We start from the raw sequence: 14,227 nt of genomic DNA on the forward strand, positions 1-14,227 counted from the left end.
TGGAGCATGAGAAACTGCCACGCGATCCTTCTGGAGGAGTTTCTACCTCAGTGAAGCTTTAGGAAGCTGCGGGCAGGTAATTTATCCTCTCATCTGACCAGGTTTTTGTGCAAGGAAGAAAGGTAGCAATTGCCGAATGAATGCAACGTGTAGGGAGTAAACAAAACACTCTCCTGCTCAAAAACTCTTTTGTTCATTTTCCTAATCTTTTCTGCTAGCTTTCCTCCACTCCCTTCTTTCTTTATTTAAAATGGAAAAGTCACTGTGTAAAGACTTCAATGCAAGAAATATTCCAGGACATTTGGGCCTCTGCTCTCGTTTCCTCCCCCAAACTCTGCTTCCGTATCAACCAGAGGCAGCCAAGGGTTTACCACTGGGTCAGGAATGGAACAGATGGAGTCCAGCGTCTCCCTGTGAGTCCCCTGCTGTGATGGCACAAGGACACAGGCTGGGCCCTGAGCTCCAAAACACTGGTGGTGCGCGTTTTATACACAGAGCTCTCATGTCAAGATCTGAGATGCTTCTCATCTTGCTCTGGCCCTCAGAACTGGAGCACCAGTGCCCTAGGCTTGGGGCTACCTGGAAAAGTCTTACTAATAGGGGTGAAAACTGCAAAAGCTAGTGATCTGGGGCCTGGCTACAGAATAAGGTGGGAAAATGAGGAATTAGAACAGGAAGTCTGCAGCCCTGTTGCTTGGCTCACTTCCTTGGTGTATCTTTGAGGATGCTTTTAGCAGAGAGGCCAGGTTCTCCTTATCACGAAGCCACAACAGACATCACTTGAGCCATTCAGAGACCAGAAGCAGGGCTGTGGGACAGACCATGATGCCACCCTGAGTGTTCAGAAGAGGAACCCTTTAGAGCTCAGCCCTGAGGTCCCTGCCCAGCTCCCTGGTTCTGGCCTTTCCAGCTTGCTGGGGACTAACTTGGATTGTCAGCCCATCCACCTTTGAAGCCAGGACTAAAGTATGGCCACTGCTTGTGTCTTCAGCTTCTTAGACATTCCCCTTTTCTTCTGCTTTGGAACAGTGTCTTAGAGACACCATGAGTGAAACTGAGGCAGTCAGAACTATAGCCCTGTCTGAGGTTGGCCAGAGACTGCTAATGAAAGTGGCTTCCCTCCCTCCAAGCCAGGGACATTTCATCCACTGCCACCTCATGAGCTCGCCCTCTCACCAGGCGCGTTAGCAACCTCACTTGATAACTTTCCTACCAGAGGCAGAAGTGACAGCCGAGCCTGAATCATCGCATGATGCTGTAACCCTTGGGGGCATAGCCTAGCATTGCCACCCATGAGAATCTGGAGCCCACCACTACCCCACCCCCATCTTATGTAGCCTGTGTCCTAGGCAAACCGTATCCAGTCCTTTGGAACATTCTCTGCCTTCCCTTTAGTTGTCCTCCCCAGCCTTCACCCGCCTGTTTCTCTAGGACACAAAGCAAACGGTCTGCCTTAATAAAGTCTTCTTTGACTTCTGGAGCTGGAGGGACTATGGGCTCTGTCTCCTAGTGAGGTCCTGGCCACCGTCAATCTCTAAGCCTTACCTTTAGTGTGATCCTCAGATTTCTGCGCCAGCTTTTGTTAAATATCCATCGAAGGTCTATGGTGCTCCAACCACTGCGCTAGATTCTAGCAATGTAAGGACAAAAAAGAAGCGGAACGTGGCTGAGGATGTTGGAAATCCAGCAGGCTGGTAAACAAAATATGGGACCTGAGGGCACTGCGACGGTTAAGGGCGCGGAACTTTGGAGGCTCCTGGTATGTCCAGCAAGTGGTCAACAGCCTCTAGGTGGTCAAGGGAAGGACCCATATAGGGTTATGTTGGGAAATAAAGCTGGACAAACACACGAGTCTTAGATTGCCAAGGAATTTTATGGGTCAAGCTGTTTTGTAGGGAAAATAAACTGTCAGAAATCATTAACTAAGGGTGTGACGGGTCACAGCTGCACTTAACAAAGTTTTCTTGGGCCTGTGCAGATTCTAGACGGGGTTCCATTACAGCTGTAATCCCAGCAACCTCAGGCTGCTCTGCTGTGCTGTCAGGAGAGAGCGCTTGTCCCACTACCTACCCGTGCTTTCTGGAAGCTAAGCGAGACTGTGAGCATGTGGGTTAGCAGTGCACCCAGGAATGCTGGCCTCAGCACAGCCTGGAGTCACAGTGGGCTCCACGTGTGGCCTGTTAAACCCCGTCTACTTATTGACTGCATTGAGGTATGGGTGGGCCTCCGCAAGGTGAGAGCCAGGCTGTGACTGCAGACACTGGGCTGCCTGCCGAGGGTGAGTGAGGGGCTGAAAAGTTGCAAGGGGTCAGTAGGGTGCAATCGCAGCCCGTCTCTGGACAGTGATCCAAATCAAAAGGCAGGTGTGCGGCACTCAAGACTATGCAGGCTTGTAGGTCTTGCCTGGTTGACTAGATCCCAGGTATCTAGTCAACCAGGGCTTGCAGGAGTCCGGAAGTCAGTGCGGGTCCCTGAGTCCCCACGCCAGAGGTGTGGCTGAGCAAGCTGACTGACTTCCTGTTGTCAGGGTCAGGTCATGGAGGGGACCTGGAGTCGATGTGGCTGTGGGTGGCTGGAGAAGGCAAAGGCAGGGGAAAGGAGGCTCGCCTGACAGTTGTCCTGGTGTCATGTAGGCTTTCCTAAATTAGCTGTGGAGAGAGGAAATAGGAAAGAAGAGCCAGAAAGTCAGAAGCCAGACTTTTCCATACCATCTGTGATGGGGAGCAGAAAGCTGCCAAGAAAAACCATGTGCTAGAGCTAATTGGTAGAATTTGAAAGCAGAAGCAATCACTGTCCTGCTAAATCAGGTCTCCCTTCCTCCTTCCCCTCCCCTTTTTTTCCTCTTCTCCCTTCCTCTCCCCTCTTCTCCTTCCTCCTTCCTTTTCCTTTTTTTTTTTAAACACAAGAGTTCTGTGTAGCCTCAAAGTAATGGTTCTACTGAAAAATTACAGATCTAAAGATTTGAGTGGTAACAAAAGAGGCCCATAAGCCATAAGCCAAGATTAAGTTGAGTCATCGTGATAGTTTCATGGAAGGAGGTACTAACTGTGAGTGCAGGGTTTGACTTTTTAAAAAAAACAATCTTGCTGCAAATCACATTCCTAATTTGCAACACCAGTTCAAGGGCTGTTGTTTTTAAGTGAAAATATTCACAGCTGGACCGCTGCCTACCTTCATGTCTTACTGTAAGGAACTGTTTGTGAGATCCATGCTACTGTACCAGGTCCCAACAGCCACCTGGTGTGGTGACTGCTCTCTATCTTGAAGGAATAGGAGTCTTTAGATGAGTACCGTGTGTGTAGCCTTACCAAGATACTTCAGAGGCCTTGTAGCAGACTGGCACTTCTCAGAGGTGAAGTCTCTTTTTCCTTCTCCAAGCTGATGAGGGATCTGAGCAGTTGTACAACCCAAACTGAGGTACTGGCCAAGGATTTGCAAAGCTAACACATGACTGCTTTTTCTCCTTCCTACCTTCTCTTCTTTTCTTTTCCTTTCCTTTCTCCCCACTCTTTCTTCTTTCCATCTATGATCTATCAGGGTGGTCTTGTGGAGCTTCAATTCTTCTTCCTTGTTCCTGAGAACCCCCATATAGGAAGGAACTGTGTTTTTCTAAAGCTGCCTAAAGTGCTTCTGTTTCACTAGAGAGAAAGTGTCTTCATTAGTTGCAGAATAATATTTTAATAGACCTTTGGTTATGAAACTCATAAATCTAGGCCATCTTCTGGAGTAGAGTGGCATGAGGCAAGGATCTAAATAATTTGCATAATTAAGATGACTTCACTGGGGGCAGATTTTCAGATCTCAGACGATTTTCCCTCAGAAGCAACACCTTGTTTCTTGCCATGAAAATCTCCGGAGTATCTTCCTAGACTCAAAGCTTTGGAGCCATGGCTCTTTGGGAGCTGAGCTGAGCTCTTTGTTGTACCTTGAAGCAGAGTCTAAGGTGAAAGGTGCTAGTAGAGACCTCAGAACCCTGGGCTCTGAAGCAGCCAAACCCTCTGCTACCCTGGCACACCATTTTCAAAACTTGGTTAATCACTGTGGTGGAGAGGTAGGATTAACAAGGGCTCCAAGGTTCAAGCTTGGGCAAAGAATTAGGTGGCCAAGGAGGTGGCCTTCACAGTGAGGACAGTATTCCCTGGGGTGTCTTTGGAGGACAGGGCTTGGGTCACTGTCTTCAGGGCATTAGCGAGCATGAAGGGTGGAAGGGTCTTATAAAATTTACTAAGCAGTACCTCACCCTCCTCAGTGCCTAACAAATCAACACAAAGGCACTGGCTCGGGTTCTCAGCTAAAGGAAACAGAGAATGTCAGCCTGCCCCAGCCCTCAGACAGCTGGCCAGGGTCCTTGAAAGCTAGGGCGGGCAGCCTTGACCTGGAACATCGACAAACCATGTTGTGATGCAATTTCCAGATGCCCTAATACTCCTAGTTTACACTTCTCCTTACACTTGACTACAGATTCTTCTGTTTTCACTTAGATCTCCCTTCCCCCAACCACACTGAACCTCCTGAAGAACATCCTGGCCATCCTCAACAGGGTTTCCCCACATACCCGTGGAAAAGCACTAGGCCTCTTCTCCTGTAATCTTTTCCCACAAGCCAGTTTGAGGCACGACAGAACCATGGCTCAAGAACTTGATTCCAGTGTTAGAGAATACTAGAGTCATCAGCTAGGACTCAGTCATGACTCACCAAGTCTTAAGACCCTGAGACTACACCTGTTCCTCATTTTTCTCCAGGATGCTGCTAAGTCTGCACAAGTGAATGAAATGAGGGAGACAAGATGATCTCCGAGAGCGTGAAAAATGGCAGAAACTGTCCTTTGCTGCACCAACCCACACCAGTGGGAAATGCACCGCAGTCATGCTCATTGGTTTTAGAGTCAGGAGGATCAGGGCTGGAATCCTCAAGGTATCAGTCCCTGGCGGTGTGACCTGAAATGGTACATTTTACTTATGGGATTTTTAGGACAGCTAGAGAGATGTTCTTGTTTTCATTTAACAGCAAGAAAAATGAGACTTAGAGATGATGGAGTAAACTGCTTAGTGCACACCCATCTCCACACTCAGGCCAGGTCCATGTTGAAGAGGTCCTGGCTCAGGGTTTTCCTGTTATTGGTGCTGCCACTGACATCTGGCCTGGGGATTTCCAGGCATATATTAAGAATTCATTGCTTCTTGATAATCATGATGTGATAGTGTGATGTCTTACATTTACAGCAGCCTTCAAATTTTACCAAGTACATTCAATTCCTATTCTCTAGAGAGTGGTGCTTGTTTAAGGAGTCGCTCCTGGAAAAATAGACCTTGGCTTCCCAACAGTCAATTGATTTTCTATTTTAAGCCAGAGAAGGGCTGCCTTTCTCTTCACAAACACCAGAGCTTCCGTTATGCAGCATCGGGGAGAGGTGTCTTGGTACCGAGCCCTGGCCGAGCCCCAGCTGTGTCCTTTCCTCCTAATCCCTTCACCTGACCCAGGCCAGAGTCCCAAAAGAGGCAGTGCCACGAGGACCCTGTGATGTTCTGGGTGCAGATGAGGCGGGGTCGGGCTTGTGGAACTTTTCCAGGAACCCCAGTTTTGGGGTACCTGACCCCATGTAATTAACTGATGAATTGCTGTCTTTTTTTTCCCCGAGTGGGCTGAAGGGTGTCCTTCTCCCTCCAAAAGATTTACACACCAGGAATCTGTGACTTTATTTGGAAAAATGGTCCTTGCAGATGTAATTAGGTTAAGAATCCCAAGATAAGATCAACTTGGTAATTCCAGTGGGCCTTAAGTCAGACAAAAGTGTTCTTGTAAGAGACAGAAGGGGAGAGATGGACTCACAGAGGACAAGGCCAGAGAAGGGACAGGCAGAGACTGGTGTGGTACAGCCACAGGCCAAGGGAGGTCTGGAGCCACCAGAATCTGGAGGAGCAGGGAGGGGTCCTTCCCTAGGCCTCTGTAGAGAGCTTGGCCCTGGTGGCACTGTGACTTGGGAGTTCTGGACCTCCAAAATTTTGTCATTTTAAACCACCAAGCTTGTGGTGATTTATTACAGAAGCCCGGAAAATAATAAAGCATCACATACACACAGACACACACACACACACACACACACACACACCACAAGGTGGGGGGAGGAAGAAGAGAGAAAACAAGAGGAGGGAAATAATGGAAGGAGGGAAAGGAGGAGGAGGAGGAAGAGGAGGGGAACATTGGAGGTAGGGGAAATACTGAGGTTTTCGAGTGTGTACTTGAGGCAGAGGCCCCCCCCCCCCCGGAAGTAACTTCTCTGCAAGGGATCTCTTTCATTGCTCCCCCTACAGGGTTAGAGAAAGGCTGGTGGTTTCATTCAGCTGTCTGAAGTACTTTCCCCATTTGTATTCCCTCTGCACACATTCGTTTCTCTCCATCCCAGAAGGGACTTGCTGAGCAAAGCCTGACATTTTCCACTTCTTGGGTCTGTGCCTGGATTCAACAACCCTCCCCAGGAAGGGTGAACAAATCCCCAAGATGTCAGCACAGAATTCCTCCGGCTGCCTTGGCTGTGGCTTCCTCTACCCTCCCCGAAGCCAGTGCAGGAGTCTCAAAGCTCCAGTGTTAACAAATAACTGTTCACTGAGCAGAATAGTAAATACACTTGTTCTCCACATCGAGGTTCTGCATCCTCGGACTCAGCCAACTGCAGATTGAAAATGTTCATTGAAAATGGAATCTGTACTTCACATGTAGAGAATATTTCCTTATTCTTGTTCTCTAAACAATAGAGCATAGCAACTGTTTGTGTGACACTTACATGGCATTGGGTACACAGTGATCTAGAGATGATTTAAAGTGAATAAAAATTCTGTGTGAATAATACGCCATTTTATTTAAATAAGCATCCAAGAGCTTTGCTATCTTCATGAGAGGGAGTGAGGAGTCCTTGAGCCAATCTTCTATAGATCCCCGGATGACTGGACTGAATTGTGGGTCGCTACTGGCTGCAGGAGAATTGAATCTGCAGCGGTCCCCTTGTCCAGCCTGCTCACACTTTAAGAAAGGCCAGAATAAATACAATGGAACAGCTTGGTGTCTGTTTTCTGGTTAAAATTTTAGCTTCCCTGAAGCCCAGCTGACTTCAGAAAGTCCTCTTGTCCACAGATGGGTCCAGGTTTTACATGATTGGCCACCCTGCCCCCATGTAACCGAGGTACCTAGTTGGTAGATCGAGCATGGCTTCCTCTCCCTTTCCTTCCCAGCCTCTCTTGCACACCCGTCCCATGATTTAGGTCTCAACACAGGCAGTCCTGCTCTTAGGTTTATGAAGCCTAGGCTAAGCTGATGTCAGAGCTTTCATTCTCCGAATTCAGGCTGCTCCTCCTCCAGCCATGTCAGCCTGAATTTGGCTGGGAAGCCAGCAGTGGGGAGATATCAGGGTGGGCTGCTTTTCCAGGACTTCTTTTTTCCTGTTTTATGTTTGTCCCTTGCTCCCCCAAGGCTGTCTTGGTTTCCAGGCTGAGGTACAGGCAGAGGAGGAAGTGGAGGCAGAAGATACAGAGAATGCCACCCTTGCCTGCCTTGGAGGGGGACAGATACTCAAGTGCTAGCTCTGATCATGCTGGGTTCTGAAATGGTGTCCTCCCTCTGTGTGGTCACAGGTGCCTCCCCTTGGGCTGGCCATATTGGTGTCCCCCTTAGCTGCTTCTTCTGGAAGTCTGTTGCTCACAGGCTCTGTCTGTCTGACTGTCCATCTATTGAGATAGGGTCTTATGTGTTACCCTGGCTTTGTACTCCTGGGTTCAAGAGAGCCTCCTGCTTTAGCCTCTTGGGTTGCTGGGGTACTGGTGCATGCTATGTTAGCCTTGTAGTATCTTCCTTCATGGAACTTCCTGTCAGAGGCAGACCTGTTGGAAGGGCCCTTTCAAAATAGCCCAAGCCTCATGGCCCTTGGAAGCCTATGGAAAACACTCCTTTATCCTTGATCTCTACTCTCACTTTGTTCTGCACCAAGGGAGCCTTGGAATGCTTTAGGTTTCCCTTCTCTGGATGCTACAGGCAGGATCAGCCACCTGTCTCTATGTAGGTCTCCCAGAATGAAAGGGCCAGTTTAACGGATTTCCCTCACCTGGCTGCAGGAGCATCCTTTCTTTGCTGACACTGAAGGCACAACAGTCTTCCACGCTGCCAGGAATCCTCCCTCACGCTCCTCCTGATGGTTCTCACCCTGGGCACAGCCTGCTGGCTCTCCTAGTCTTGTGCCCCACACTTGGTTTGGGCAGCCCCAGGAAGTCCTCTGTGGAGGTGCTGCTCCTCTTCCAGAGGATGGATGTGGTTGCTGTCTCTCATCTTCTCCGTGGAGAACTCGGAAGTACTCATTGAGTTCACTTCAGAGCACCCTCATCTTCTCACACTCTAACCAGTGAGCTAACCAGGCTGGGTCCGCTTCTCTGTCCTTTGTTCCTGTCCTCCCTGGCATTGCATAGCCCTTGCAGGTGCTGCTCCCTGGTGCCCATGCATTCTCCTCCAGAACACTGCAAGCTGCTCTGAGGGACAGCTGAGCTCCAGGCCCCGGGGCTTCCTTTAGACTTGCAAACATTAGCCCCAGTAGTGTCTTGTCTGCTGTGGCTGCTGCTGACTTCAGAGGCTGAGCAAGGCCAGCTCTGTGGGAAGAGGAATGAGCACAGGTTGCCTGCAAGATCACCAGCCACAGAAATGCGAGGCCTCATGTGCTCCCAAGTACACTGGAGAGGACTTGGGGGTCCCTTGTGCAGTTTGCAGAACACACACTACAGCCCCATGCGGAGAGGCTTATTTGTCTTAATGACAATCCTTCGACCCCAATCCTTGCCAAACAGTGTGCTGGGGCTAGGATAAACAATGTGGTCACAGTGTCCCTTCAACATGAGTGACACTGGGTTCAAATAACTCCTTTCCTTTTTCTGCAGAGGAGTGTCCTCTCCATTCTGTCTATGTAGGGAGGTGCGTGAGGAGCAGGAGAATGTGAGAGAGCAGGAGCCTGAGAGAGGAAGAGCCACGGCCCATGGTGGGAGGCAAGGAACTCAGTTCCTCTGGGCAGCGCAAGCGCAAGTGGGACATTTGGGAGAAGGGGCGATGATGAGAGGGAAGGGTTGGGGATCAAGCGAGCAGCCAGCAATGGGGGTCCTCACTGGTCCTGCCCAGGATGCTGACGATGTGATGTGTTAAGCAGGGAATTGGCAGGGTAGGAGTTCAGTTTTCGAAGTGCTCAGTGTGAAGCAGCCGTACAAGCTGGCGGCCGAGAGAACAGATAGGTAGGGGTCATGGCGGAAGCCTGGGGAGCAGCGATGAGCTTGGACAGTGGCAGTGATGCCCAGAAAGCGGGAGGCCCTGGTGAGGAGGCAGGAGGTGAAGCAGCAGTTGAAGACTCCATGTAGACAGCAGGTAAGGGAGACCGGAGTCTGGCTTGGGCTACCGCAGGATGTGGTGGAATTCCCTGGGGTTGGGGGCCAGGAGGCACATGGAGGTGCAGAGGCTCAGTGTGATTTTCCTTCTGTTGAAGTCTTCACCCTGCCAGGAAAGACCCCAGAGCCCCCATTCTGACCTGGGAAGGTCCTGGAGCTCCAACTCCCTCCTGGGTCCTAATTCCACTTGAGAACAGCATAGTGGTGAGTGTAATTCTCAGCCCTGACTTGTCCCTTGTTTCTTAGCCAGAGCCTGGTGGACACAGCCGCCCTGAGACCTGATCATCTCAGTGCTGGTGTGATCCTTGGAGAAACAGTTCCTATTTGCTATGGCTTTCCTGCATTTGAGGGGGAGAATGACTAGTTAAGCATGTAGAATGATTGTTCCCGTACTGATACAGCCCTAAATCTGCCATCTGGGGATACTGAGCCCAGTGGAAGTGCTGATTATCTTGTTTAGTTTTTTCCCTTCATTTTTTCTTTGTTACCTTCGCTATTTAGATCAAAGTTTGTGGATTTAATAGACCAAAGAAAACATCACCTATGCCAGAGGCTGGCTAGATATCAATCCTATTATCTTTTCCAGCACACTAGGAGATTGTGTTTCCAAAAATTCCATAGTAATTAAGCTGGAGCCATATGACCGGGCTTTGGCCAGTGGAAGGGAGCTGGGAAAGATGTAAGCTGCTTCTAGGCCTGGCGTGAAATCCTGAGTGCAGTGTCCGGCCTGTCTCTTCCCTTGTGTGGCTGCATGTATAAAATAGTGGCAACGCAGATCAGAGTCAGATTCCTGAGTCACTTCCCTGGAAGACAGCCACCAATGTGCTTTGGATGCAACTTGAGTGAGGAAAAAGCCTGGTCAAGCCACTGAGACTGGGGGATTGTCGCTCTAGGGCTACCTGATGTAGTCATTCAGGATCAGAGCAAGGTTTTCCTGTGGTATTACTCGGGCCTCTCTTGTCCTGGAGTTTACCTGCCGGGGCCTCAGGCTGCTGCAAGAAGCCAGCAGCGAACCCATCTTTCCATGGCAAAGCGCATCAGCCTCTCACCGACTTGCAAACAATACACACTGTGTCTCTTATGCACATACAGAGACTTACGTCCATGAAGCACGCGTTCACTGTCCTGCACATGCTGGAGGAAAGGCCATATGTTCTGCACCACAGTCGAAGAAAATGAGTGCAAAAAAAAATTTTTAAAGCTGAATAGAACTGGTTTTCAAAATTGGAAGCTTGAAGATAACAGTCCATCCCTGGGGTCCATCCTCAAGCCATCCCTGCCTTGGGGTAAGAGCTTGTCTTTTGGGGACAGGGACAGCTCTAGACAATGCTTCGGTCTTTCCCAGCTCGAGGGCCACCATGTAGGCAGTGGACACACCTAAGAAGGCCCACTGAGATGAAAGTGGGCTCTGCAGAAGCAAGGCCAGGGAGCATGGAAACAGGACACTGAATTGCAGTACTTGTCACTGAGCAGTTCTCTAAGGATGGAAGTTAGCCTTGTCTCCATTAAAGGCCTTCATGAGGTGTTCTCAGCAGAACGGGTGAGGGGTGGGTGGGGGTCAGGTTGGTTCTATGAAGGGCCACTTAAGCCACAGGGAGGAAAAAGGACCAGGGAGTACGGGGGTCTTTAAAAAATTACTCAGTATCACAGCCAAATATAAAAGTTCATTACTTCTAGTTCATTGCCATCTAAGAAAAGTAGAAAACGACCTGGCAGTGTAGGGGAGGGGAGTGGTGGCTGCCGGGTGAGACAGAAACACAGAGATGGAAAAGGAAATAGGAATCCTGAAGCGATCTCTCTCTCTCTCTCCCCGCTCCCTCCCTCTGTACGCACACAAACATGTACTCCTAAAACCATAATGCACAGTTTGAAATGAGAAAAATATTACTTTCCTCCTACATTCTGGAATACCACAAGTATTCTGGAAAATTTCTCTTTCCCTGATACAAATTTCACATTCAAAACACCCGTTTATCTACAAATGAGCCATGATATTCCTCTTTGCTAAGTGTAAAGACATGCTCCCTTTTCTGTGGTTTTAAAAAGCTTTTCAGACTACTGGAAATTTGAGATTTAATTTGGGCCCACTGTCCCTGAAAGGCCTCTCCCCACAACTTGACTTGTGCTGTGTCCAGTGAAAGTCATTAGGGCCAGAGCTGACTCATGGTTCAGAGCTGCCCAGGCTCAGTTTGGGGCTACACTTTGCTTTTGTTTTTAAATCCGGTGTCTTTCAATAGATGTGGGGAGAGGAGTTAGCAGCACTGGATTCCAATTCATTAACCATTTGGGTGTTGTTGGCCCCTAACTTTGTCACTTTGGACTGAATCTTCCTGGATCATCTAATTCTCTGATGATTCTCATGTCCTGATGGACTCTTACGGGTAGTGCTGCTCTGACTTGTGGGTCGCCTTTGCCCTCTTGCTCTACCTTTTTTCCTTTTTAAACAGTGACCTGCTGCTTGAATGCAGTTACCTCCTATGGAGGAAGGTCAGGGATAGAGGAAGCTAAGCACTGAGCCCTGTATTGACTGTGATGAACCATAGTAAAAGGTATAGGGAAGAATGTAACTGTCTATTAATCCATTTTACAGCACTACAATGAAATGCCTGAGGCTGGTACCTTTGTAAAGACAGATGATTTATTTAAATCACAGTTCAGTACGTTCAAGGGCCCACACCTAGGGATGGCCTTCTTACTAAAAGAGTTCAGGCATCACATGTAAAGAGACAGGAACATGTGTATCTGCTCTGGTCTTTCCTTTTTTAGGAAGCTACCAGCATCCAATCATGGGGGCTCTTCCTCAGTCGCCTCAGTCCTAATCACCTCCTGATGGCCTCAGCTCTGAATGCCACAGCTGGATTGAGTTTCCATCCCCTTCCTATCTCAGATCAATTAATTTCAACACACAAATCCTTGGGGGGACATGTGCATACCATACCCAATTCAGAACATATGGATTCAAACTCTACTTGTGTTAGGTTATTTGTGGAGTTAAATTCTAAAATTAATTCAATCCAGTATCTGGTAAAAATATTTAAAAATCAGCTACACTGGCCTGCCATCATTAGAATTAAACTGCATTTACACGGTTTGTGTTTATCTTCTCCAGGCAGATAATCACGTCATTATAGAAATGTTTGCTTTGCACAGCCGGGATGTTGGACCATCCGGGACATCAGTGGAGCTGAGACTGGCATCCTTCACTGGCTTCTGTCACAATGTACTCAATATGTTATGCATTACATGAAAATCATATGCACTTGGTATATTTGTACCTTTAAAATATTTGAATAAAATGTCCTTGTTCAGAAGAAGTCGACTTCTTGAGTTGATCATTTTAAAAAATGAAAATTCACATTACAAACACATTTCTTCCATTATTGTTTGAAAAGAAATACTTATAATTGTGCTTCTTGCTGCCTTACCAATTGTGTAGCTTGCAGGGAGCAAGCCAGGTCAGGTTAAAATGAGAAGCCAAAAAAATTATTTTGGTATTGTATGGCTGCACCATGTGCATTGTGGGTACTTGTGCTTGGCAAAGGGTGGGGCTGCTGTACTTGCGTGCGTATCCCTGGATCAGAGTTCAAATTCTGCACTGAATGAACGTATCAGCAGCCTTTTCCCACCGCACCCATTGCCTCTGACAGATCTCCCCCAGCTGCTGCTGACGTCTCCCTGAAGTGCATGGCGATCATTAATCTTGTACGTTCTCTTACACTGAGGGTTCCCCCCGCCTTTTCTGAGATTTTAAAGCAGATTGCGCCTGTTCCCAATGACCTTTGAGAGATTTGTCATGTGTCCCCTTTTAAACAGGTTGTGTAAAATCCAATTCCTTGGGTATACCCGGGGTCATGGGTCCTAGTTTTGTGGCCAAGGTGTGGGCCTCAACTTTGTCCTTCTTTGGGTCAAAATAAAGACAGGATGCCACCAACTGAAGAACTTATTATTTAGCATCTGAGGAGATGCACAGGGACCATTCTCATTAGCGATTCTTCTCCAGGGCTGGGGGAATAACTTCATTTTGCCTGGATATGAAGCCAGAGACCCATCGAGCTGACTGGTAAGAGTGACTCAGGATGAAACATCCAAGCTGCTACCATGGACCTCAGCACTTGAACCCTGGAGTGGAGAAGTCTCTGAGCTATGGCAAGGAAGAGAATTGTGTCCACACAAGCAGAACACAGACAGCAATGGAATTGTCTAGCAAAGACAGGTGTTCAGAGAGATATCACTTCTTGCCAATGAAAGGAAGGCTATGCAAAACCTGACAGTACACCTGAGGCTTAATAAGCACTCCCTTCACAGTGGCTGCTTATTTGTTTTGTCCTGAATTATTTAGGAAGTCATTCCAGCTGCCTATTTTATTCTAAGTTTCCATTTTCTCTAGTAAAACAGCTTTTGCTTGGTATAATTATTTAGCGGTGGAAAGACACATTGCTTATTGAATGTTTACATAGCTTTTCACCCTGCGTCAAAGCCCTTTGTAGGATTAAAGGCAAGCGATGATAAAATTGCAGAGAAAGAGGCTATGGGCTCCCATCAGGCTTAATCCTCCATCAAAATGTCTCTCTCCAGAGTTTCATTTACCGGGATCTGGGAGCTGGGTGTGACCTGCTGATGCCACTTCTGTGAGCGCCCGTGAGCCCCCACCCGGATGCATTTGGTTCAGACACCACATCCTGAGATGGCTTTACTGCTTCTCCAAATTCCTCTTGAACTCCTTCTCCATGCTCACTCACGACAGTTCTTGTGAATACCCCAGTCACCACATATAGGCTCATTCTGTCATTTTATCTCTTCTTCTCTGGGATCTGATGAAA

General features: G+C 48.2%; 1 long non-coding RNA gene across 1 annotated transcript; it reads left to right on the forward strand.

The window, feature by feature from the left end:
* The first annotated feature begins 1,933 nt into the window (after nucleotides 1–1,933).
* Nucleotides 1,934–12,713, forward strand: LOC134478404 (uncharacterized). The gene is made up of 3 exons (XR_010051024.1): nucleotides 1,934–2,278; nucleotides 10,500–10,693; nucleotides 12,517–12,713. It is a non-coding gene; the product is annotated as an uncharacterized LOC134478404 (long non-coding RNA).
* Nucleotides 12,714–14,227: the final 1,514 nt, after the last annotated feature.

The sequence above is a fragment of the Cavia porcellus genome, unplaced genomic scaffold, assembly GCF_034190915.1.
Source record: "Cavia porcellus strain 051 isolate PalLab524CR breed Dunkin Hartley unplaced genomic scaffold, mCavPor4.1 scaffold_13, whole genome shotgun sequence".
Classification (NCBI taxonomy): Eukaryota; Metazoa; Chordata; class Mammalia; order Rodentia; family Caviidae; genus Cavia; species Cavia porcellus.